Source organism: Phyllostomus hastatus, unplaced genomic scaffold, assembly GCF_019186645.2.
Source record: "Phyllostomus hastatus isolate PE091 unplaced genomic scaffold, TTU_PhHast_1.1 phas_contig_58, whole genome shotgun sequence".
In the NCBI taxonomy this organism is placed as follows: domain Eukaryota; kingdom Metazoa; phylum Chordata; class Mammalia; order Chiroptera; family Phyllostomidae; genus Phyllostomus; species Phyllostomus hastatus.
In genome coordinates, this window is record NW_025333916.1 from 59,995,238 (window position 1) to 60,017,952 (window position 22,715).

At 45.9% G+C, this 22,715-nt stretch overlaps 1 protein-coding gene across 3 annotated transcripts in view; it reads left to right on the forward strand.

Annotated features, from left to right (window-relative positions):
• GHR (growth hormone receptor) overlaps window positions 1-22,715 on the forward strand; it is a 218,574-nt gene that overhangs the window by 70,112 nt on the left and 125,747 nt on the right. The window contains exon 1 of one of the 3 annotated variants that reach the window (XM_045847876.1): window positions 19,283-19,305. The exons of 1 other annotated variant lie outside the window; for it this stretch is intronic. The gene's annotated coding sequence lies outside the window, so the exon portion shown is untranslated. Of the gene's footprint in view, window positions 1-19,282; window positions 19,306-19,403; window positions 19,727-22,715 lie in introns of those variants that run through there. One more of the 3 variants, XM_045847875.1, reaches the window with a different exon arrangement.

Below are 22,715 nucleotides of genomic sequence, written 5' to 3' on the forward strand. Positions count from 1 at the left end.
AGGTCCAGAGAATAACTGTGACGTTATAGGGTAGATTATTGTTGTCATTTACTTTTTGCTTATTCATTTGGGTCATTATAACCTCTAATTCATATTTGTTCCTTACTTTTGTCAGTGTGCTCCTGCCTGAGAGAGGCAAGAAGCCTGGAGTTGGTGTAGTCAAGCTATAAAACCTTAGTAAATTGCCCCATTAATGACCACCTTTAAAGCATTTTGGTATATGAGAGTTCATTAGATTTCACGCAAGCATAGCAAAGATTAAGATGAATCTCTTGTACTGTATCACAGCTCTTCTTCTACTTAATGCCTAAAAAACAGTTCATCTGTATCGTAAACACTTAGGCCAAAACCACTTAAAGAGGCAGTGTGGTGCAGTGGGTGAGGACCCTGGAGTCAGAGGGGCCGATTGGGATCCTGGTTCTGCTGCTTCCCAGCTGCCTGACCTGGGCCTCCCGGGTCCCCTTCCGCAACAGGTGATGATTGCAGAGTTCCCTCTTCACAGGCTTGCGAAAAGAGGTCATACATTTGAAGAGCTAGAACCATGTCTCACCCTGTAGGAAAAGTAGGGGAGAAACAGTGAGGGGAGAGGAGACAGGACAGTCTGAGTGTCGGGGAGGTGAGAGAAAGGAAGAAGGAAAGTGGAAGAATCTCAGATACAAAGTGGCTACTCTTCAGCTTTCCCCACGAAGAGAGCCGTAGGTGTGCCGCTGTGGTTGTGAAAATCCCTAGCCCTCCTCAGCGAAAGACTGGCGCTCCTATTGCCGCAGAGCTGTAGGTCTGTGGGACTTCTGTCATGGCCAAGTTCCTGGTGTACCCTGTGGTCAGATTGATCCCTGTTGGCACAAAGGAGTTTCTGGACAGGTGCTTGGGGCAAACTTTGAGACCTGGGTGTTTGCACTTGATTGCCACGATGTGTAATTATTTACCAGGGCTGCCTAAGGGTGTCGGTTTAGCTTTGCTGGCAGAGGAAGGATTACATTTACTATCTGAAGGCATCTTTTGCAGGCGGTCTGCCCTGGCTTTGGTGAGAGCGCCCAGTTTGGCATGTAGCAACCAGACCAAACCTACTGGTTAAGAGGTTCATTATTTAGAGATTCGTCTCTCAAAGCAAAAAAAGAGAACACTTTATCCTGCCTTAGCCCTTTCCTCTAAGAATGGCAATAGGTGTGGGCTTCATATCAGTGGTCTAATTGGAGGGTTGAGAAAATAAGTTTTAGATAGATAGTAATAGCTTAAGAATTTTCCTTAGATGGGGCTTTCCTTTCTAAAACCTGAGCTGAGCTTTCTCAAAACAGTAACTCAAATTTGAAATGAGACTGAACGTCTGGGCTAGAGGCTCCAGTTGGGTAGGGATGCTTTGTGGTGTTGATAACTGTTGCCTCTGGGCCATGAGTATGTAGCTCATAGTAGGCTCTCAACCGCTGAATTAATGAGTGCAATGTTTAGATTAGCATCGCTGTGCGTTGGAATGCTAAGGCAAAGGGGACTAGAATGCATATTAAACCGAAACACGAGTCCTCGTGTTTGACATGCCATCGTTTTTCTTTATGGTCAGGACCTCTCTCGGATGGTTCAATGAAAGAAAATGGTGGTGCGAAGGAACATAAAGTGAAGTGCTTTATATCCGTCCTGTGTTTCAGCTTCTATAGTGAGTTTTAAATAAAAATGTCCCGAATCCTATTGGATGGGAACTGCCACATGTCTCCTAGCGGTACTGTCCACTCAGCCTTGAAGCGAAGGTGGGGTGCTGCCGCTCCGCGTGGACATGTGTTCCCGGGTTTAAGTGGCGCGGCTTCTGGGCGTCGCCGTGTGCGCCCAAGAGCCTGTTTTCTTTTGATGCTGTGCCCTGCTGCCATTGTGGAATCTGAGGACCGGAGGGGGTCTTGCTCCCTTCCTGCTATTCTTCTGGCCGTTTTAGAATATGCTGATTCTGCCCTGGCTGGTGTAGCTCAGTGGATTGAGCGTGGGCTGCAAACCAAAGCATCACAGGTTCGATTCCCAGTCAGGGCACATGCCTGGGTTGCAGGCCACGGCCCCCAGCAACTGTACATTAATGTTTCTCTTTCTCTCTTTTCTCCCTCCCTTCCCTCTCTAAAAATTAAATAAAATCTTTTTTTTTTTTAAAGAATATGCTGATTCCCTTCACACAGCCAACTGGCTTAGTCCCCTCAGCATTCTGGTCTAATCGCATTACATTGTTCTCCGTCAGCCGGAGGTTTAGACATTTCCCTAGAATGAGTCTCTTGGTATCACGCTACTAATAATGGCTGCATTATTATGTATTAATATATTGATCACTTTATTAATAGTAATAATATGTGTATGTGTGTGCACATACATATGCAGAGAGATTAACTAATTGGTCGCTATTATACTAATAGTGACATTTCTCATTAAACAAGCTTTGTGCGGGTGTATGTGTTATAAATGGTACTGTCTTGTGGAGACGTGGGGAAACCATACCCGCAGAAAACAGCCTGCTTTCCTCCTGTTGGTATGGAAGCCATTTGCAGGCAAAAGGAACGAAGGGGCACGTGTTCTGCCGCCAGGGCTCCCGGAGAAATAACACCAGAGAAAGAAGCTCCAAGAGCAGTGAGAGCTTAGGGCACTCTCTCCCGGCAGACTCCCTGGCTTCCTCAGCTCCGCCCCCCACCCCGGGGCCTCCGAGGGGCACACTGGGCATGAGCGAAGCGCAGCGCCCAGCTCCTTGGCTGCATGCCAGCTGGCCTTCGGGTCGCCGTCCCGCCTTCCCAGTGCGAGCGGGACATGGCGGGGCCAGCCCTGACACTCCCTGCGGTGGGACACTGGTCCCAGGCGGATGGTTCCCGGTGGAGGGCGTCGGGGGGGGGGGGATCTCGGCATCCGCAGGGGGCCAAGCTGCCGTCTGATCTGCCCGCTGGAGAACAGGGAGAAAGGCGGAGGCTTTGGGACGCGGCAACATAAACACAAATGGAAAAGGAAAGCTGAAGGATCCACTTGGAGTCCGTAAAAAGTGTTAAAACTCTCCCCCGGTCATGTGACTTATTCTTGGCATCCCAGGAGCCAGAGGCTCTTGTGGTCTAATCTGGAAGGAGTCACTCGCGCTCTGTGTCACCTTGGCAAATTGGTTGATCTCCTTCGGGCTGTGCTGCTCGGCCCAGCTGCTGGATGGGATGAAAGCGAGGCCTCCCTGAAACCAGATGCTGCCTCTCTGAAAGGCTCTCAGTAATAAATAATATCGCATATACTTTGTTCCTGGCAGCGAGTCCTGAACTGTTATAACCCGCTGTTTTCACTTGCTGCTAAATTTCTGGAAATTTCTCCTCTGGGCTTGAATTTTTCCATGCTTGTCCTCAGCCCAAAGCTTTTTGGAAAGTTGAACCAAAGTTGCACTTAGCTGTTCTCCCTGAATAATGGAAGACTCGGGGCCATGCGTGGTAATTCGGTTCATTAAATAAAGTTTAATTTTTCCTGGTAGACCCCAGAGAAACAGCTGAGCTGTTACATCGGAAGTGTTGCCGTTAAAAAAAAAATCGTGGTATGTGCTGAAGAATGCCTGCAGAAGACAGTTTGAGGTTGCTGAGTGTATCCTTCTGTCTTTAAAGAAGACCTCACGCAATCGGGACCCATGTAGACAGCTCTAGCCCGGCTTCAGAGACGGCCAGAGAGGACGTGCCCACACGCTCTCTCAGCGAGCCGTACCTAGTTTCCAGGAGGCAACCTCATCTACCATCCGTTGCCATGTTTCCCCATCACATGTTCTCTGTGTACAGTCCTGCTTCCTGAAAAGACCTCATGGTTACGTGCTGGCATTGACCTCGTCTCCATGGAGAATCGGGTTGACCATGTCTTTCAGGTGCCCTTCAAAAAGGCCTTCCGGTGTCCTCAAACTAAACCCTGTCTTTCCTCGCAGCACTGATCAATCTGCGCACGTGCGAGGACTTCAGGCTGCTTCCCCAGCAGACGGACAGCGCCCTGAGGGCGGCACGCGTGTCTGTTTTACTCTCCGTTGTCTCTGTGGTGCTGAGCCGATGCCAGGCACACAGTAGGAACGCGTCGCTGCACGAAGTAAACAGCCTCGAGTACAATGTTGTTGCTGGAATTTATTCGCAGATCTGTCCACTCGGACGTGCCTGCCTGCATCCCCAAGCCTCGCCAAGTGTCACTTCCTGCCGTGCGTCACTGGGAATCTTCCCTTTGGCAGATCGCATGGAAGTTCTTGAGGATTTGTTACTTACACACAAAAACAAAACAATTGCATGATTTGGATACCCTTGCTGTACCGAAAATGGGAATATTGGCCTAATAAAGCCAAAGCCAGTCAAGGGAAGTTTATCGTTTATTGGGCATTTATTATGTGCCTGGCTCTGTGTTAGGGACTGAAAGGGGAACAAGTGTTAAGACACTCTCTGCCAGGAAGTCACTTACAGGTTGACAGTGGCAAGAAAGCAAACCCTGAAATAGCTATTATTCAAGGCAGAATATGCTGGATAGTGGGAGTTAACAGCAGGAGAGATGTAGCTGTACCACAAGATACCCTGTCGTCTTGTGCAGATCCGAGGAATCAGGAAAGGCTTGGGGGCGTTCCCTTTACGGGCAGAGGTCCCACGCAGATAGGCGGTGAGGGGCAGCTCCTCCCGTAGGCACAGCTGCCCTCCTTCACCCTACTGGCCATAGGCGCTCTCTCTCTCTCTCTCTCTCTCTGTGTCTTCAACGGAAGAAACTGGTCCAATCCATCAGCACTGGGACACAAGCCAGCATGAAGGTCAGGCTCTTGACCTCCAGGTGGTGAGAGGGTCATTACTGTGTACCTAAGACCCCAAGACCTCTTCATGCTTATTCGGGCGTGGGTGTGTTGTTGTGCCTGCGGGTCTTTGTTTCATCCCAAGTTTGAAGCACGTGTGGTAGTGACACAAGTGTGTGTGACACAGGTGATTAAATTGAAGACACGCGGCTCGCTGAGCTCCAGCCACACTGACGGTCCTTCCGTTCCTCACCCGCTGAGCTCCTGTCTCCCTGTCTGGAGTACTTCCCCCTCGGATGCTGGCAGAGCTGGGTCCACTTGTCGTTCAAGCCTCAGTTCAACTGCCAGGTCTTTGGGGCCCCAGCCACAGGACAGACCCCCTCGGGCCCACCAAGGCCACCACCTTCACCCTCCGTCAGAGCCCCTTTGTGTCTTCTTTACCGCAGTCACTCCATGGGACAGTTTCCTGTCGCCCCTCTGTTTACCTTTCAGAGTCGATTTCCTCCCGCCACAATGTCAGGTCCGTGAAGTAAGAGCTCTTTACCAGTCTCCTATTTCATGGGAATCCGTGCTGGGAAGAGTGCATGGCATACAACAGGCGCTCAGACGTGCGTACTGAGCAGCTAATCGAGGGTGGGGATGGCCAGGGGCTGAGGCAAGCAGGAAGGAGTCCCATTCCGCTTGTTGCCTGAAGATGGCATCTGGCCAGCACAGCAGCTGTGGTGGAGGTTGTGGTGCAGCCAGGCCCGGGCCCTGGCTCGGCCCTGACCTGCTCTCTCCTGGCGCAGCAGGGGGCGCCCCGGGGCGGTCATGCCGGTGCCCGCACTTGCAGAGGAGAACGTGGTGTCTGCCACTGGGGCTCCCCCTTGTCTGTACTGAGATGCCCCCGTTGCCAAGGCCAGCACCTCTCAAGATTCAGTCCGCACTTCTTCCTCTCTGCCCGTCAGGCCTGTGACAGACACACTGGCCTCTGGGTGTCACTTAGAATGCTGCTTTAGGTTCATAAAGCTATTTATGCTGTCCATCTCTGAAACTTGTCCAACACACTCAGACTTCACAGCGTCGCCTGCTAATGATTTTCATCTGCCAAAGAGCTTGTCTGGTGAGGAAGGAGATGGCTGGAGACAGTTGGCACATTACTTAGGTGGCTTTCATTTTAATTTATTATTACTCTTTTTTTTTGCTTTACTAGAAAAACTTTTTAATTAAAAAAGAGGAAAAAAATTGACTTCTCTTTTTAGAAGAGAAAATGTTACTTGGGTTGAGAGTTCTAGTTACATAAACTAGCCTTCTCTAGTTCTGAGCTGAATAAAAATAATTGAGCAAATAGAAAATTTGGGGACATAGTTTGGGGTGAAAAGGTTTGGGCATATTCATGGGTTCTCTCAGCTATTTAAAAATAATTTTGAAACACTTATTTGCATTGTCCAAATTAAAAATTTTGGCAAAAAAAAAGGTTATAGTCATGTTTTATTTTTCTTTCAGCTTGACTTTTTGGGTGTTATGAATTCATAAGCCGGATTTTTTTTTGAAGGGGGAACATGGATAAGACCTTTGGCCAAAATAAACACTCAGTTGTTTCATAGCTTTGTATTGCCCTGAGGAAAATATCCCTACCATTATTTTCTTAAGGGGACACAGATTACCAGATTTGCAAGAAAAGGCCGGTGGTTGGTTGAGCTACTTTGTAAGGAAAAGTGTGGTGCGTGTTGGTTGCCAAATTTCTGTCAATACAAGAAAAAACATTTGTACGTCAAAAAAAATTTTTCTCATCCATTATGTAAGAAATGTATGCACGTTAGTACTTACCAGAAGAAAGAGCAGAGACTCTCCATTTTCAGCAATCTGTTGAAACACCTTGATCAAAGACATTTTCCATTTGAAGCTTGAAAGTGTCTGTAAACGCAGTGGGGGGGGCGGGGCGGGGAGTGGGAGGGGCAGCAGAGAGCAACCGGGAAAAACTGTGGGACAACGGTAATGGAATGACAATGAAAAAAAGATATATTCTATTTTAGTAGATTGATCTTTCCATTGTTTTACCACCTTTTTCACTCTGGCAACAACATGAGCTATGGTGAGGAAGATAGAAGTGCTAAGTAGAAGAACATTTTCCTCTGATCTTAGAATGACAAGTCGAAAAGCCCCCACCCCGGCTCCCAGATCATCCTTGAGAGGAGAAGAGTGTTTCATCACCCCTGTTCTTCGCCGCCAGCGGGGGCTGGGCAGGTCCTCTTGCTCCCAAGGTTATTCCTCCTCCGATAAGAAAGAGTATCAAAACCCAAAGATCGTGTACCTTGTGGTGAGGTGGTTGGCTTTGCTTCCATTCGATGAAGGCTCATTTACTGGAGGAGAAAAAGAACATTTTATGAGGAGCTATAATTTTCCGGGCATTATGCAAAATAATAGAGGAGGCAAAGATGAGGTCTTGCTTCCGAAGCCTTAGATCCCTTTCCCCTCGGGCACTAGAGAAGGAGAAGTCCCAGCGGAAAAGCCCTGGATGGTTTTTCAGTGTACTTTGTTCTCCACACCACGTGATCACATTTCTCAGGCACCCTGTCCAGTGTCAAATAGTGCCAGTTGAACACTAGGTAGGTTTATTAAGCCTCTGTTGTCCTAAAGGAATCTGTAGTTTGGAAAAGAGAAGACCACTCACACCTCATGGTCGTAGATGGGCTGTGATAAACCAAGGATGAGGGGGACAAGGAAAGCACAGTGGGGCTTCAGAGCATGAAAAATCCCACCCAATTCGGGGACTGAGGACTGTCTGAAGGAAGAGCCCACAGGGTGGACCTGGGCTGTTTGGTGGGTCTTACAAGATGGAAAGAGCTCAAGTGTGCAGAGAAGGAAAAACAGGAGGTACTCCAGGCGGTAATGAACGTACCAAGTAGTCTCAGTGGGACTACTTGAGATCTGCCCATGTAGCGAATTGAGTGAAGTTGAGTGTAGGAAGGAATGCAGCTTGAAAGTAGACCAGAACCAGTTTGGATGGGACCTTGATCGCCTGCTGGGGACTCAGGGCCCTAAGCAATGGGAAGTCATTAAAGCGTAACATACAGGACAATGTCATGGTCAGGCCGGGACTTTTTCGATTCCTGGCGGCAAAGTCCATGAGGGGCTGGAGACAGAAGAGTAGGAAAACAGGAGGCCAGTGAGGACCGTATGGCAACAGCCGCTAAAACGAACAGAGAGACGGATCCAGTCTCAGATACGATTACCACACACCCTCTTCGCGGGTTAGTGTCTTCCAAAGGCCCAGGGACGGTTAGAATCCAAAGGAAGTGGAACAATTTAATGGCGTTTCATTGTGATGGGGTTTAGTCTGGAAGGTTCAACTGTGGGATTAGGAGAAAAATCTAATGATGTCACAGATCACAGTCAGCTGATAAATACTGTGAGACATATATTCAAATATATTTCTCCGTGTGTGTTAACATTGTGCCACCCCGCTGTTCTCTGTGGCCTTAAATCTTGCAGGGCTGGGTGGCTTGACCCACAGTCAGGGCGGCCGGGGCCACTGTTCTGGAAGGACACAGACATCCGAGTCCTGAAGGTGAACGTGTCCAGCCAATTTTCAGTGTGACAGCCTGCATGACGGCGGATGTCCCTTGCTGTGTGTAACTGAAGTTCATTCTCAATTCTCAGGGATACAGCCTATCTCTTAGGCAGGTCACTTAGTCACTGCTCAGTTGAGGTGTCAGTAGGTTTCACCTCTATAACAGCAATTTCCTACTTGCCTAAGGTGGGCTCATGAAGTATATTCACTCTTGTTATCCCTTCTATTCTGAGGATATGAGATCTATGGCTTTTTCTAGATTTTTTTCCCATGAATTTGTGTGGAGTTAATTATGTATATGGTATAAAATTATGGATTTTATAATCCATGGATTTTATATGGATTATTTTTTCATAGGAAAAACTAGTCCCAACCCCATTTACTGAATAGCTCCATTCTTTCTCCACTATTTGCGATGTGTTCTCTGTTGTATACTAAAATCCCCTATTTGCTTTATACTTTTCTAAGCTTTTTTTCTTTTGATCTCAGTTTTCCTGTGCTTACAATGCACTATGCTATCTGTGTAAATGGTATGCTTTTATGATAAGCATTTTTATCTTGTACTACATAATAGTGAGAATGCTTCAAAAGTTTCACTTTCAGTGTGCAGTTCGGTATAGGTTTTTGAGTGACGTATTTTGTCAGATGAAGAAAACTATTCTTTATTTGTAGCTTGTTAAGAGTTTATCATAAATAAGTATTAAATCATAAGCAGTGGCCTTCTGCATGTTAGAGTTACCATTTGATTGTCCCTGTAAAAGTATTAATGCAGTGGATTATGTTGGTCTTTCCGTTATTGAGCTATCCTTGCACCCCTGGTCTGAGTCTTACTCGAATTGAGGTGTTTTATTATATTGTCTTTTGGGTTTTGTTTTTGGAAAGTCTTAAAATATATTTTGGTAAATTGGCTTTTTATAACTATTGATTTAAATAATTACTTTTCAGAAATGTCTCCTTGAAAAGCTAAACATGTAAAGGTTTTCCTTCTTTTTTGTTTCAAATATAGTAATTACCTAGGAATAAAGATTTTCCATTTTCTGCCTATTAAGAATAAAACCATACACTTTAGCAACATAAGCCTAAACCATGTCCTTTTCTTATTTCTGAACTACGTGAAGCCTGCCACTTTTCTGAAAATTATGACCAGGCGCGGCTCCTCTCTTTCTTCTTAGGCTCTGTGATTGGGTAGGACGCCCTTAGCTCTCCGTGGTGTGGCTCCTCCCACCCGCTGTTTCTTAAGGCAGCGGAAGCCTGTAACACATTAATCAACAGAAAATGTGGTCCGTATTGACTTTGCAAGCAATATTTAGTTGAATTAGTCATCATGTTTTACTTTTCTTTTTTCTCACCACTTATTTATTCACCTAATACATCCTAGCTGCATTCCTTCTATTGACCTGCCATGATTATAGGTGCTGGGAAATACAGCAGGGAACAGAATCGATAAAGTCCCTGACCTCATATAGTTGACATTCTAACGAGAGGAGAGAAAGGAAGAAAAAAACAGTAAACAAATAAATATATACCAAATAAAGGTAAGTGCGATGGCAAAAAAAATAAGAGTTTTCATTGATCTAGGATGTCAGGAAAGAGCTCATAGATGAAGTGATATTTGGATGGATACTTTGAGGAAGTCTGGGGGAAGAGAGTCCCGAGCAGAGGAAACAGCACAGGCTGGACTGGGTCTTCAAGAAACATCGGAGAGCATAGTGATGTTGGGGCAGAATGGGCAAGAAAAGCAGTGGAAAATGGAGACAGACAGTGGGGGAGGGTGGGCGTGTGAGGGTCAAGGGAAACCCAGTGAGACTTACAGACCCCTGCAGGCATGTTGGCATTAACTCTGCATGAAATGGGCCCTGTCAGAAGGTGTTGAACAAAGAATTAGCATGTTCTTGTTTTAGTGAGATCAAGGTCATGATGGGCACCTTACATATTTGGAGGTACAGGGTTTAAGAGTGGAAGCATACAGGCCAATCGGAAAATGATTATAATTCAGATAAGAAATAACTGGTGACGGATGAGGGAGATAAAGATGCAGATGGTGAGAAGTGATCACATTCTGGATGTAATTGGAAGGCATGTCTGAGCGGATGGTGACGGGCTGGCCAGGGGTGTGGGTGAAATGCTCGGGGATCTGGAAGGAGGAAGGTGACGGTGACTGAAATGGCCAAGACTGCAGAATGAGCAGAAGGGTAGAATCAAAAGTTTAGTTACAGATTTATAAGTTTGAGATATCTATCAAACACAGAAGAAAAAGATTGGTTAATTGGATTTGTGAACCTGTAGTTTAACAAGAGGTTTGAATTGAAGTTCTATATTTGGAGAAAACAGTCATGTAGATAACACTAATGTCGGAATACTGAAGGAGGCTGCCTAGGGAATCCGTGTACACAGAGAAAAGAAGAGCAGAGGGTAAGTCCTGGGGTGGGTTCGCTATTACATGGTTGGGCAAATGAAGGGCACATCGTGATGCAGACCAAGATGAAGTGCCAGTGGGGTGGGCGAATCGATGGAGAATGGTGTTCCAAAGAGTGATCCACTGTGTCCTATGTTATTAGTAAGGCAAATGAGATGATTAAGAAGTAACCACTAGATTTAGCAGTATGGAAGTCATTAGTGACGAGGGAAAAAGCTGTTTTATTGGCGTGGTGGCAGTTAAGGCCTGATTTAAATGGGTCGAAGATGATGAAAAAGAGGGTTTAGAGATAAGAGTACAATGCAGTTCCTTTGGGAAGTTTTGTTTTTTAGTGGAGCAGAGAAATTGTTCAATAGCTACAGGGATAATAATAACTGGAATAGCAGGAAGGTAGGGAGAGAACCTTTTTTTTTTAGGGACAAGAATTTTGAATGTATTTAAGATGATTCTTGTCTTTTTGCAAAATAGCTTCTTCTGTCATTTCTTAAACTAGAATCTTTAGGCAGTAAACTCCCAGTTTTTACATGCCCCCTACAACACACAGAAGACTTAGTGATAGTTTAGTTAAGTATCAAATTTGAGTGTATCAAAAAATGAAAACATGATTATTTCTCTAACACTTCAAAGGTTTTCATTTGTGTTCTGGCATCCGTTGTTGCTGAGGAAAATCTTTCTACTAGTCTGTGTGTGTTCCTTCGTAGGCAATCGGCCTCTTTAAAGTATATTTAAAGGGTTTTTTTTTATCCTGGTGCCCTATTTTAGTTTTACTTTTTATTTACACTACTTAGGGATTACTATGAGTTTCTATCCTGAAGGCTTGTTCCACTCTTTAATTTAGCAAAGTTATCAATAATAACCTTTTACAAAGCGGACTTTTTAAATTTAATTAAATTCTTTCCTCCTGGAACTCTCACCATAAATGTATTGGAGCTCCTCAGTCTACCCTCTGTGGCTCGTAATTGCTCTTTCTCAATTTCCAGGGCTACCGTCTTAGTTAAATAAAAATAAGCCTCCCGTTGCAGGATTTGGCACAGAGGAGGCAGCTCAAAGTTTAAACTTGCAGCGCCACGTTGGCCAGCACTTCTGGCATCGGCTACTTTTTGAAGTTATATTTAAGGCTAATATACCTTACCAGGCAGCTGCTCCCAAAATAAAGTGAAGGATAAAAGCTTAAGAGTAGTCTGATATCAGCCTGGCAAAGTCAAGCAGATGAAAGTGTTCTCTTTCATTTTCTCTTTCCACTAAACCTTCATCTAGAGAGAAGGCTCTCTAGAGAATAATAAGGAATAAAGATAAGGAATTAATGTTCTAATATTAATATCCCTTAATAATAAGGAATATGATTAATACTCCTTAATGATAAGGAATAAAAATAAGGAGTTAATATTCTCTAGAGAATGATAAGGACGCTTTCCTTAAAAAGATGAGTGTGAAAAAGCAGAGAGAAATGGAGAGGTTCCAACAAGCCAAGGAACCGAACAAAAGTGAAAGGACATGCACAGAGAATCGTGCTAAATGTTTCAAAGAATTAACCTCACAATTCTCAAATAAATGTCAATTAAAGCAGTGGAAGATCATTTTTGCTCTTTCAATTAGCAATGATGGAAGGAAAAGAAAAATTTTGCTGGCAGTTGTACAGTAACATTGAAGTTCTCTGCTGGTCTCATCTGAGTCTACATTAGGACAGTCTGAAAGCAGTTGAGTAATCAAAAAATCTTGCAATTTTCTGCCCCTTTCATATGCAGCACCATCACTTCTGGGAATCAGCCATTAGGCAATAAGTGGAAATGCAGGCCACATCCCTTTACTCCCCAGAGATGTTTATTATGCCATTATTTATAATATTGAAAAACTAGAAGTAGTCTATGCCAATGACCTACAAACTTTTTTGAGTTGTATCCACAGTGAGAAAATATTGGGTCTACATAACGAGCCCATCAACATACACATGCACTAAAAATTTCATGTAAAGAAACTGTCTATTCTATTCCATTCCATTCACCTTAACTATTCTGGTTGCTATAAGAAAAATGCCATAGACTGAGTGGCTTATACACAACACAAATTTATTTCTCACAGTTCTGGAAGCTGGAAAGTCCAAGATCAAGGTGTTGGCAGATTCCATGTTTAGTGAGGACTCACTTTCTAGTTCAAGACACCTGACCTTGTCCCCCCACCCGCCCCGCTGTGTCCTAACATGATGGAGTGGCAGAAGCAGCTCTGTGGGATAACTTTTACGAGGACACTAATACCACTCATCACAATCACCTCCCAAAGGCCTCACTGCCAAATACCATCACATTGAGGATTAGGTTTCTTTTTTAAAATTATCAGTTATTTATTGTGCTATTACAGTTGTCCCAATTTTTTCTCCCTTTGTCCTCCTCCACACCGTACCCCCCACTCCCTCAGGCAATCCCCCTCCACTGTTAATGTCCATGGGTCATGCATATAAGTTCTTTGGCTATACCATTTCCTGTACTCTACTTTACATTCCCATGTCTATTCTGTAACTACCTATTTATACTTCTTTTTTTTAAAGATTTTATTTATTTATTGTTAGAGAGGGAAGGGAGGGAGAAAGAGAGAGAGAGAGAAACATCAATGTGCAGTTGCTGGGGGCTGTGGCCTGCAACCCAGGCATGTGCCCTGACTGGGAATCAAACCTGCAATGCTTTGGTTCGCAGCTCACGCTCAATCCACTGAGCTACGCCAGCCAGGGCCCTATTTGTACTTCTTAATACTCTCATCTCTTCGCCCATATTCCCCCATATTTCCCTATATTCCCCTGTACCCCCTCCCATCAGGCATCCATCAGAATGCTCTCCATATTCATGATTTTGTCTCTGTTCTTCTTGCACACTTAGTTTATATTTTAGATTCAATTGTCGACAGGTATGTATTTATTGCCATTTTATTGTTCGTACTTTTGGTCTTATTTTCTTAAGTTAGTCCCTTTAACATTTCATATAATAATGATTTGGTGATAATGTACTCCTTTAGTTTTTTTTTCTTGTCTGGGAAGCTCTTTATCTGCCTTAGGTTCTAAATGATAGCTTGGCTGAGTAGAGCAATCTTGGCTATAGGTCCCTGCTTTTCATAACTTTGAATATTTCTTGCAAATTCCTTGTAGCCTGCAAAGTTTCTTTTGAGAAATCAGCTGACAGTCTTATGGTGACTCCCATGTAGGTAACTAACCTTTACCATTTTTATTATGTGTCTTGGAGTGGGCCTCTTTGCATCCATCTTGTTTGGGACTCTCTGCACTTCCTGGACTTGCATGTCTATTTCCTTTGCCAAATTAGGGGAGTTTTATTATTTTTTCAAATAGATTTCCAATTTTTCTTGCTCTTTTCCTGTTGGCACCCCTATGATGCAAATGTTGGACCTCTTCAAATTGTCCCAGAGGCTGCTTACACTATCCTTTTTTTTTTATTCTTATTTCCTCTTGTTCTGATTGGTCTTTTTGCTTCCTTATGTTCCAAAGCATTGATTTGATTCGTGGCTTCATCACTCTACTGTTGGCTTCATTCACTCCCTGTAAATTGTCCTTTATTTTAATTACTGCATCCTTCCTTGCTGACTGGATCTTTTTTATACTGTTGGTCCTCACTAAGTTCCTTGAGCATTCTTCAAACCATGCAGAGTATTTTGAACTCTGCATCTAATAGATTGCTTATCTCTGTTTTGTTTAGCTATTTTTCTGGAGTCATGACCTGTTCTTTCATTTGGTCCATGTTTCTTTGTCTCCTCATTTTGGCAGCCTGCCTGTGTTTGTTTCTATGTATTAGGGAGAGCTGCTATGATTTCCTGTCTTGGTAGCATGGCCTAATGTAGTAGGTGTCCTGTAGGGTTCAGTTGAACAGCCTCCCCTATCTCCCAAGCTGGGTACTTGATGTGCGCCCTTCATGTGGGATGAGTACACCCTCCTCTTGTAGTTGAGCCTTGTTTGCCACTGGCAGGTCACTGGGAGGGATTTATCCAGGCCAGTCAGCTGCAAGGATGGACTATGTGTGACCACTGACCACCAACCTCCACCCTCTCTGGAGGTTCAACTGTGCAGGGGCAGGGTGGTGGTGCTCTGATGTGGTCTGTAGCTATCTTTGGGTGCACAGGCCCTGGAGTTTCCTGAGTGGTGCATGCCAAGGTCAGCCCCCACCTATGTCTTGCCTGGGGCCACTCTACATGAGCTATAAAGCAATCTGAGATGGCTGCTATTGTGCTGGGCTTGGAGATTCGCAAGGGAAGCTATGCTGTGAATCTGGGCTGCTGCTAGTGCAGTGCCTGGGGCCACTTAGCAAGAAGTAGGAGGGCTGAGGGCTCACTGAGGCCAGCTGTTGCTTGTTTGAAAGGATTTAGGAAGTTGTGAAGCTTGAGCCAAGACCAGCCATTCACATGGAAAAGCCACTGTTAACAGATGGATCTCCAGGGCAGGGTAAACAGTGTTATCCAGGTTGATGGAGTCTCAGAAATGGCACCCACCTGCTGGGTCTGTGGCTGGGCCTGTGGCTGGGCCCACCTTTCTGTCTGGGAGAAAGCTGTCCACCAGCTCTTGCCTTGATGCCAGCCATTTCCAGTTCCTCCCTGTATGCTACTGGTGCCTTTCAAGCTGCTATCTCAGTGCTAGAGCTCAGAGGGAGTGAGTCTGAGTTCGTGTGTGGTCTTTCAGAGGAACTGCTTGGGACTCCAGATGTTTCTTCCACCTACTCAATCCCTGCTGATTTTTGCAGCCAGATGTTATAGGCACTTATCTTCCTGGCGCTGGTAACCTGGGTTGGGGGCCTGGTGTGGAACTGGAACACCTCAGTCCCAAGATATCCCTCCCTAATTTTTATCCACCACATGGATAAGCAGAAGTTGGGGGTCAGGTTTCCACATAGGAATGGGCATAACCATTCAGACTACAGCACTCCTCCATTTATTTAAACAAGCTTGAGAAGCACTGAACTGAATGGTCAGTGATAGGAATGTGATGGAATATTAATCAATGTAGACATTAAATTCTGTGTTCACAGTTTTTGGTTTTGGTTGGTTGGGGGTGGGCATGATGCTTCTTTAGCCAGCAAGGAAAAGACTGTTTTTATGGAAATGCCATATCATGGGGATTTACTGCAATGATCCCAGATCTGTGTCGCTGCATCCAGCCCTTCTCATGTGTCTCTGAGCACATCACGGTCCTTCATGGCTTCTATTATGACGTCCCCATGCCCCCACTCCTCTCACTTGCAACTTCTCCAAGCTGATAGGATCTGCCTGAGTCACCCAACTTTTAATTTTAGGTATTTTCTATTGGTCAGGTGTTGGCATCAGGACTTTAATCCCAATCAGTTAATATTAGCTGAGCCTGGTTGATTTCATTTGAATCAACAAAGAATTGCTAAAGGCTGCATTTCCTAGGAAAAGTGGCAATCTGATGGGCAGGTACTTAATGACCGTTAACATTCAATGGAAAAAGAAAAATCAAAAACCAACTGAAAAAGAAACAGCATTTCTATGGGGTCTGTTCTCAACTTTCTTCAGAAACTTTACTAGAGAGTCACATAAAAGGAACCCAGAAGTTATCTTCCGTTATTTTAATAGTAACCAAATTTCTAAACAAGCAAGTGTTGTGCATTTATAATCAGAAGAATAATCAGAGTTGGCTGTGGGGAAAACAGTCATTTTGCAGACCAGCATCTTGTACTCCTTTTCAGTTAGTGTGTCTTCTTGGTATAAATACGAACTTTCTAGGAATACAATTCTATTTGAAGCAGAAGGCCTCACGTTTGTCTCACTAACACCATTTCAGAATACATTGCTCGGTATGCAGTTTGATTTGGGGGGTCTGGGTACAAAACTTGGATAGAAGTAACCCAGGAATAGGTCAGGTCCTTTTCCTGAAGGTCTTTCACTTCCCTGCAGTTTTTGTGTAACCATTTGCATTACCTGTTTTTATTATTTGATAAATCCCCTAGTAACTCGAGGTTTGGAAATAAGGCAAGGCAGAGTGTCACCAGTTTTCTAATTAGACCAAAATAATATTTCCATCTGACTAGTGTGGTGATTTCTGTGGGACTTAATAATTCCCCAAATAAAACTGTTCACAAATTTTAAAGTTCCAGTGCACAAAATTGGCTCATAACTCTATTAGAAAGGAAGGGGTATCTCTTAAGTTTCATAAAATAGCCTTATCAGAATATCATGCATTTTTCTTTATAGGTATTGAAAATAAAATTTTAGCTTCTACTTTTACATACATTCTGTGTGATTATTCTTTCCCATTACTCTTTTAAGTGGAGCCTGAAAAAGGTCTCTTCTTTCAAGGATAAGCTAGAGAGACCTGGACTGGCTGGCTACAAAACCACTGGCTAGCCGGTCCTTTGCCCGTGTTTAAACCCTCCTTATCTGGGATCCTACTTCATAGTGAGGTCTAGAAGTGTTCACAGCGGTGGGTAGCACTTATCCATGTGGTTGGGGGACCATCCCATCAACGGGCCTGCAGGTGTGTGACTGAGGCATGTGACCACAATTAGTTGCAAAGGTGGCTGCGAAATGTATCTCTCTCATTGGATTCTAGTACTAATTGAAAGAGGGGAGAGCGAGTATGGGGGGACAAGTAAATGTTACATCACAGTATGAGTTGTGGTATTAATCCTATGGACAATGAAAATCATGTCAGTGTTTTACTAAGAGGGATGTCACAATCATAAATGTGTTTCAAAATACAATTTTTTGTGAAAAAGTGGACTGAAGAGAGCCCGAGAGGGTGTTGGCAGCCCGTTCCTGAAGGCCAAGGGAGAGGCGGCAGCTAGGGCTTGGGCGATGCCAGGAGAGGAGAAGGGGAACGGAATGAGTTCCAAAGACACTACGGAGGTAACACTGACAGTGGAGAACCGGGCAGAGGAGCAGAGAAAGTGGCCAGGTGACTCCCAGGTTCTGGCTTGGGTTGCAGACACCGGAGAAAGACCAGGTTTAGGGAGGAGGTGTTGATGGACCCCTGCACCTAACCTTGGGAACGGGCTCTAGAGGTATCTATCTGTCAGACGGCTGTTTCTGCGCAGCCATCATGCGACTTCAAATAAACGAAGCACCCACTCACCATCTGTTGAGAGCCCCATGTGCAGTCATTGTTAATCAGTCTATTCCAATGAAGGCTCCCCTGTGAGGGTGTCTCGTATCAAAGGGCTTTGTTGTGTTACCTGTCACAGAATGGCTTATCACATACCACAGAGGAAAGCCAGCCGGGCAGAGGGACTCTAAACCAGCAAAGGCCTTGCTGAGCGTGTCTGTCGTTCTAAGACATGAACAGTCTCCCTGTGTTGATGGTATGGACGGGACTGTTGGTCACACAGGATGTTGGTCACACAGGATGTTAATCACACGGATTTGCGTGAGCAGCAGCTCCACCCCCATTCAGTGACCGGCATCGTCTGGGTGGCTCTGACCGGGTGAGGAGCTGCAGGAAGACAACAAAGCTTTAGAGCTAGAAAGCAGGTATTTAGTTTCTTATGTTGCTTGTACACGTAATTCTTTTAGTGCTTTGTGTTTTGCACCTTTTAGTTGATGTGCAATTTTTTTTAGAAAGATGTACTTCCCTTTGCACCCCGATGTTCATAGCAGCACAATTTACAATAGCTAGGTGCTGGAAGCAACCTAGATGCCCATCAGTAAATGAATGTATCAAGAAGCTGTGGTATGTTTACACAATGGAATTCTATGCAGCAGAAAGAAAGAAGGAGCTCCTACCCTTTGCAACAGCATGGATGGAACTGGAGAGCATTATGCTAAGTGAAATAAGCCAGGCAGTGAAAGACAAATACCATATGATCTCACCTTTAACAGGAACCTAAACAACAAAACAAAGAAACAAGCAAAATATAACCAAAGACACTGAAATAGAGGGACAGGCTGACAGTGACCAGAGGGGGAGAGAAGAGGGAATTTCAGGGGGGACAATGGGAAGGGTTTACAGGAACAAATTTAAAGGACACATGGACAAAAACTAGGGGGAGGGTGGAGATGGGAGGGAAGTGGGGAGGGTTGGGTGGGTGGGCTGGAATGGGAGTAAAAGGGAGAAAACTGTACTTGAACAATGATTAAAATAGAATTTAAAAAAAAGAGAGAAAGATGTACTTCCCTCTATTACAAGGTAGTTGAAAAGAAACAAAAACCACTTCGTCTAAGTGTTGTGTCTTCCTGTGCAATTGACTGAAATATCCTGTAATTAAGGTTGGTGGTGCTAAGGATTTCCTAGTCAACTATTTTGCACCTCTGATAGGGACTGTGGTTAAACATTTACAGTTAAGTACATCCGGGTTTCCAGTGGGCACCGCTGTGGGGAGTCCATTCACTGATCCCTCATCTGACAAAGGAAGTGCTGCCGTCTGGCCACGTGGGTGCGTCCGCGAGAGGCCAGTGAACGGGAGGGGGGCACGCCCCGCCCTCCGGGAGCTCCGTTCTTTTGCTCCTCCGTGAAGCAATGAAATTAGACTTGAATAAACTTATCACTGGCTTCAACCCATCCAACTTGTTGTCGTCATATTGCAACGCTTGGCCATCTTCTCCGCCGGCCTGGCTGGCTCTGCTGCGATGGATCGCTTCAGTTGGCAGAGGCCAAAGAGGCACCGGGCAAAGGTCGGGGGTTCGTTTTGTGAGGCAGTGGGCTGTGTGTTTTCATCCGCCCTTCTGGGACGGGGTGCATGTGGGTGTGTGTGGAGAGAGAGAGAGAGAGATCGGGGCGAGGGGAGGGAAGAAGGAAAGGGGAGGGGTAGAGAATATAGCTGACTTGGGGAGAATTGTGCCCAGGTTTATATATGAAGGCAGCAAGACAGAGAAGCTGGAGATTAAGACATGCCCGGTGGTGACCAAGAAATTCTCAGAGTATTCCGCCTCCAAGCCCACGCTGTCTGCCAGATTTTAACCAAATTAGAGTAGTGTGGTCTGCTTGCTCCGTGACTGAATGAAAAAAGGAAGCTTCAAGAGCTGTTTTTGTACAGCCCAGGGGAAGCCAAACGGGAGTCCAGGCTCTGTTTCAGGAATACCTGCCGGACTGCGGGTCAGTATGCCCTTCTTGTTCCTTTTCACTCACAGGCTGATGGTCAGGTCTCTCCTTTGCCCCTCGCTTTTGCATCTTGAGGTGTAAGCCTCCAGCGGGGCTTACACCACAGTTCTCCTCCGCCTCCCATCCCACTCCTCCCTCTCGGGCTTGACTTCTCCGTCCTCCCTTTTCCCTCTGCTGCTCTGTTCTTCTCCCTCCTGCCCTCAGCGGCACTTCTGCTCGTCCCGGTGTTCATGAAACGGTCTCATTAGGCAGAGCCCCAGATGGCCTTCCTGGTCTGATCTGAGGTGCACTTTGCGCTTCCAGAGTCTGTTCTCTGAGCAAAGGGCTCGCATTCGGAGCGTGCAGGGGGCTGGTACGTGTGGGGAGACACTCAACCGCGGTGACGATCCGCGCCCAGGAAACCCTTCGGGGAGTTCACTTGGGTCCATGTCTCCGACGTCAGCAGGCAGCTTCTATTTTAGGAGACTTTTGTAAAGAGGCAGCGATGACACGATTGCACGTTTGTTTTGCATTTCGCCGAAGCTCTGGGGATGGTCAGCACTTCGGAGAAAAGCAAAATAAGATGGTCTCTTTGTGCTGGACCTCTCCGCTGGTTTTCTCTGAGGCTTTGGGTCCCTTACTGCAGGTCTGATTGCAGCTGACCTGTCACACCCGGTGGGATGGGAAACCGCCTACTTTGTCTCTTCCGGAAGCGTTCAGATAAACTACCCACAGAAGGACATGCTCCCATCTCCCCAAAAAACACCTGTTTTCCACCAGCCTCAGGGGTCTCTGTTCATTCCTTCAGTAATTTATGTGGGACTCCCCCTCACCCAATGTCTCCTAAAGGCCCAGAAACAGCAGCTGGGCATCATTGCGGATGCTCTTGTGGTGGGGGGGGCGGGGGACATCTAGCGCCTGTGGCCTGTGGCCTGTCGGTGCTTGTACCCACCAACGCCTCCCCCATAGAAACCCCACACAGAGGGCCCACACCCGTGCACTCGTCCAGGCCTGCGAGGCATTTCGGTGGCGGGGGGATGGTAGATGGAGGGGGGGTGTGTCTTACCCCCAGAACTTTACAGACGGCACTGCAGGTACCGGGAACCCGTGTATTCCACAGACACGTTCATCATCTTGTGGGTTCAGTACTGGGGCACATTTGATAGGCAGGTGAGGGAAAATCCGGGTGACAGCACAGACGAGGGAATGATTAAGTTTGCAGGGAGCGTAGAGGGCTTCATGGGGGGTGGTGATGTCCCAGCATCACTTTGAAGAGGATGGAGATCTGTGTTTGGTCGGGCAGGGCCTTGAAAGTGAAGGCGGGGAGACTGAACAGAGGCTGTTTCAAGCCTCGGGATGAGAAGAGGCAGAACGGGCCTCTCATGCTGAGATTGGGGAGGAAGGGGCTCCATTCCAGAGAGTTCCGAGGGAGGATCACCCCCTCGTGGTGACTGAAGTCACACGGAAGAGGGGATGGAGTAACCAAGGTAACTGGACAACCCTAATCTCATTGAGCGCAACAGGAAATCTGGGATGACGCTGTCTGTTCATTAGGCAGAGATCGGGGGCAGATAGGAGACGCCGAGCTCCGGGAGCACAGGAGCTATCTGAGATGCGTGGGGGCGTGCAGGTGTATCATTTCTCTGTGTCTAAGGCGCCTGCCCTCTGGTGCTCAGCGTTTGCACGGTGCTCTATGTAAACCACCAGCTGGGGCTCTCCCAGTAGCTTTTCTTCCTCATTTGGAAGTAAAGTTGTAACTGGTAACGTGATCACAAGTGGTTAAAAGTGAAGGCTTCATTTGAATCATTTTTCAGTTTGATGGGAAGATGAATGGTGATTACTACTGTCCTGTGAGATGTGAAATAACTGATTTCACTCAAACGGACAGCAACAAAAACGCATTCAAGCGTCTCTTCCTTTGGCTTGGTACGTACACGGTCTCCATGAATCAACACTGATTTGGGGCTTAGCTCAGCCTGCTCACGCCAGCCCTCGCCCACCAGCTGATGGATTTAGGAGAAACACAGCCGGGCCACTGAATGACAGTGGTCACGCCATAGGGTGGTAGACATAAGGCTCCAGGGAATTGAACGTTTTATTCGGAAGCACTGAAAACAAGCTCTCCTGAGCCAAGACGTTAGATTTATAAGGACAAAAATAGCCTGTCCTTTCCCCTTCCACACCACTTTTTCTTCCCCCATAAATACGTGCTCCTTGTTCTTATCTCCCTCCACCCCCATCTGTCGGAGATTTTGACCGTGGTTTTGATTTCCCTTCCCATTGACTCATCATCTGGTTTTTAATATCCTGGTGAGACCTGAGGGTAAGAGGAAAAGCAAGGCCAACAAACTGACTTAGCCAGGCTCGCTCTTGCTCTCTCACTTTCCCTGGGGTCAACTCGTGCCCAGATTTAGGTGTTCAAAAAAATAATAAAATACATTAAATGACCCAGAGGTGATCAGACTCCAGGAGCCCAATTTACTCTAGCCACATTCGAGAGATGGGCCAACACACCAGGATGGCAATCCATTGGTCCGTTCTCCGTGTCCACCGTCAAGCAGTTTCATCTCCCTGGTTACTGTGTTAGTTTTCCAGAAAGAGAGCAAACCCTGGAAGGAAGATGAGAACCAGAAGGTCCTTTGGCAGTTGCAGATTTAGGATGGAGGGGCCCGCATGGCTTCGGGAGGGGGCGTCAGTGAGCTCGGAGAGGTGACTTTACCCGTGACCATATTGGGGCAATCTTCTCAGCCAGCCAGAGGGAGATGGAGGAGACAAAACTATTCGTTATTTACGTGCTATCTAATTCTTTTCAGCATTCTCCATCCATCGTTTACTGATTGGATGAGATTGTTTCTCAAGGCCCTTCTGCCTCCAAATTTCTAGGCTCTGCTAAAAAGCCCCTGTCTTACAGATGTGCTTTGGTAATGACTAGATAATTACCTCCTTCTATTTTATTTTGTATTGGTTTCAGGCATGCAGCTTAATGGTTAGACAATCGTATACT